Genomic DNA, 4355 nt, shown 5'->3' on the forward strand with positions numbered 1-4355 from the left:
TTTTCAAGTAAATACAAATTTTTAAGGAGCTGATTTTAAGTAAGTTGAGGGTCTCTTTGAAGAGATAATTGATGTGGATTACCACAGGCAAAAAAGATCTACTAACTATTCTGTAAAAGTGGAGATCATCAACAGAAAATAAAACCCACAACAACAAAACCTCTTCTTGAGCTGTCGTCTTTAATGAGATCATGATTAGACCATTTATGCAGTTAACTAAGAAGGAAAAAGAAGAAAGAAGCTTCTGATTTAAGAGCATGACTCAGAAAATTATTGCTGATCTGGAGAGCCCATCACAAACAGCTCACTTGTAAAAGACAGCTCAGGTCAGTAACAGTCAAAGGCAATTTCATTTCCTAGATTTCAGAGGGGTTTTATGAAATAATTTGCTGGCTTCAGTTCAGTTTATATTCCCCAATCCCGCACTGAGATCTCCATTGGATGAAGCTGTATAATAGATGCTCACAATTTCAGCCACATACAAATGGACCAGTACGTACATATACACAATAATACTGATCTATACGTGCATGCAAAGGTTGGGACTGAGAGGTCCTGCTTCTTATTAAAAGAGCAGCCATCATAAATTTTGTCAATTTGTGTCTTTGTAAATTGCCTGGATATGGCAAGTGTTGGGCTTAAGTGAAGACTGACAATGTCATCTTAGTTTTATTTATGGCCCTTCTTGGACACAGTTAAGTGAGTAGAAATTGAACAGAGACAAAATGTCAGTAACTATGAAAAACAAACAAAATGACCAGAAAGACCTTCTTTCTCTTAGCACTCATTTACATATCACTGTAAGTATTACTTGGAAAAAAAAGGGCTAAATATAAGGTTGGTTTTAAGTTGGCATTGTCTTATAAAAATATTTCAAGTCACTGTGTGGATTTAAATTTTTACAGAATGTTCTGTTCCCTCAACTGATCACATTTGATTTGTCTGGATGAAAATATTTGGATTATTTATTTATGTTGGAAAAACTGTATGAATTTAAATTTAATTTAATGAGCTAACCAGCTTGTCCTTTAATGGCATCAAAATTTCACTGAATTTGGGAAGCAAATGCAGTTTTAAACAAAATTAGGGGGACAGTTGAAATAACTAATTTAATCTGATTTTGAAAGTTAACATAAATATAGTGAAGTATAGCTGTCACATTTTTTCAACAATGTTGATGTTCTGTTATATGTTCTTTTCTTTTTAAGTGAGATAAACTATTTCTAGTGGAAAGACTGGCCTGCACTTTGTATTCCAATGTATTTTTCTCACACAAGTTTCTGTGCAGAAACCATACCATTTTATTTTTAAATAACATGTAACTGTTTAAAATCAAATCATTCATGTAAGAGACAATAAGCCAGTGTTCTTTTGTGTTTTTATCTTATTTTACACAAAATTACTCTGTAAGAATATTTACATCAATTAAAAATCACTCTATTTATTATTAAGCAATCATTCTGATGATGTACTGAAGGGCAGCTATTCACAGTACCCTCAGAACTACAGATTGAATAAAACTATTTGATCATCTCTTTCCTTCCTTGACATTTCAGGATGATTTCCTAAAATATATTTCTCCAACTGCTTGGTCCACCAGAGTGATTTATATATTGTATGTTTCAATTTTAACATTCATCTCACTCTTCTCAATAAATGCTTTAGAGTTCATGCAAGAGTAGAATAGGCTTTAAGTATAAAAGAAATAAAATGAAATACCAATCTGATTAACATTTCAGGACTTGGAAAGCCAGTTTATGTTAAAAAACCTTCTAACCATTCTGGCTTTGCAAACCATGTGTTAAAAGATGGGGATTATGAAGATCCATTGCAGTAGAGATTCAAGCATTCTTTGAGCTGGTTCAGCTGATCTACAGTGCAGTTTGTGCCAAGACCCTCTGCCTTTCTAAAACATGACAATGAAACACTGAGCTGCTCTTCACATTTGTGACTTATAGCTTCATTCTTTTAAGTGTCACTAATTGTCTGAAGCATCTTGGTAATACAATGCAAATGGGGCTGGCATCATGTTTGAATCATACACAGAAGAGTTCCATTCATATTTATGAGGATATTTGTTTACTAACCAATATAAACACTGCAGTAAGAAACAAATGGTAGGAAACCTTTCTTCTATCAACACTTATGTGGCATATAATTGCAGCTTTGTGATTTTGGTAGGTCACATAAAGCTTACCTTCATAAAGGCAGTGTTTACCTTATATTTACTAAAGGAAATTACAGATGCCGCATGAAGGAGAATTACTGGAACAGCCCATGTTTTAGTTTATTATTTCACAGGTCACAAGATAAGACTCCCTGTCAGATAAGCTAGAAGCTTTGTGGAAAGTTCACAGAAGCCAGGAAACCACAAGATCAAATTTCACTTGTTTTTTAGATGCTCCTTATATTTCAATGTGCTTTATAGTTGCGACTATTAACCAGGGACTCACACTCCTCATTTTAGCAGCAGATGAGTTATCAGTGTCAGCTTCCTTTTTACCCGATAAACTCACTGACTCATCTGTTGAACACAATTTTTTCTGGCACGATGGGAACAGAAGTTACTTCTTACAGATCGACTGTCACATACATGAGTACACTGTCACCACCAGGAAAGTGGTGAATAGGCTAAACCTTTGTATTGAGCTGTCTCAAGAATAATCAGTGATCCAGGGTCCATATCCCTTCTGCCTAACAAAAATAGAAGCAGGATTATGAATGCATTGCATCTAAGTAAGGCGGGGTGAATCCCTGATCTGTGCTGTGTTTCTGGGAGATGGGACAAGGCAAAAAAGCTAGACTACTTTTCTGTAACATTTTTGTAATGACCAAAAAGGAAACTGAAAGCAGGCTGGTTTGTCTGCATGTCAGTGGAAAGCTCTGCAACCATCCCAGATAAAACAGAACCTTGCAGTAACTGAGACTAACACAGATAGAGTGTGAAGAAAAGGAGAGAGAATCACATTTCCTACACACTTAGTTGTCAGTTTGGATAAGGAACTTTAAACTAGAGCAGAGTTTTGGGGTGTGTTTGAGATGCGTTATCTAGTTTTCTTTGGCAAGTAGAAGTCCTATCTGGAGAAGTCGGTCAGATCAGCCAAGCTATCGTAGTGTTCCAGCTGAGCCTAAAGTCGCATGTGTCACACGTTTGTGATGATGAGGAAGATATTTTCATGCCATGACCTTCTCCCATGTGGCAGCAGTGGAGTGCAGGTCTGCTTGGAATGACACCTCCTTTGGGGTGCTGTGAAAGCAGAGTTATTGCTGCTGCCCAGCTGTGAAAGATCTGCTACTGGAACTGTAGAGAGGCAAATAGATAAGCTTCAAACAAACCCCCAACACCCTGACCTTTCAGGAAGTTCAGTTCTCAACTGGAACTCTGCAGATTTTGCCCTTTTTACATAATCCTTCCTGTATTCTTCCTTTTAAATAAAACACCTTTGTGACAGCCTTGCAGTCCACTTGAAAAGAAAGGAATGAAATGCTGTTTTCTGGCTTCTTTGTCATCACACGGCCACTGCCACTACTTCCACTGTTATTACACAGAAATCCATTGAACAGTCTACACATTGTGCGAAGTTTACACCTCCCTTTCCCTTTTCCTGCAGGGAATTTGTGGTAGCATGGTAGTTCATTTCAAGTGGAACAGAAGCATTTGTGTTTTAGCTTTCTTTTCATTTCTAGAAGCTAGCTGTTTAGTCCAAATGTAATAATGGTTAATAATCCCTATGTACACACTTGCACGGATGTTAACAGCATACTTTTCACACGAAAATAATCGTGAATAGCATGTTAATAGGTTTACAGTAAGATGACAAACTCCAATGTTTGATTTCAGAGCAGATTAGGATAACAGACAGCCAGTCGTTAATAAAATAATAGCATTCTGGTTGGCTCTGGGAAGATATTTTTACCTGTTCTGGAGCTGAAAGTCAAAAAGAAAAGTGAAATCTCAGGGGTGAAATCCTGGTCAAATTGAGATTAACTGCAAAACCTCCATCAACTTTAATATGTCAGGATTCAGATGTACTTTGCAGTAACAAATACAGTTTCCTTGGGGCCTCTGGGAGGAATAGATATGAGTAGGATTAGAGTCACAGTCACAGCATTTTTTCAGTGCCTGACAAGCTTTTTCATCTGTTTCAGTACTGAAGAAATTGCCATGCTATAACGTTCTGACTACAATGTTATTGCCAGCTAATGGGCAGAATGTACAACTATTAACGTGATTTCGACCTACATCTTAGTGAAACAGCTGCCAAACTTTTCTAAGGATTCATAAATACTCTCTTCTCTGCTATTATAGTACAAAGTGTTATAGATATGAGCTTTATTGATGTCATTTCTTCCGA

This window comes from Nestor notabilis, unplaced genomic scaffold (genome assembly GCF_000696875.1).
Source record: "Nestor notabilis isolate BGI_N333 unplaced genomic scaffold, ASM69687v1 scaffold27862, whole genome shotgun sequence".
Lineage (NCBI taxonomy): Eukaryota > Metazoa > Chordata > Aves > Psittaciformes > Psittacidae > Nestor > Nestor notabilis.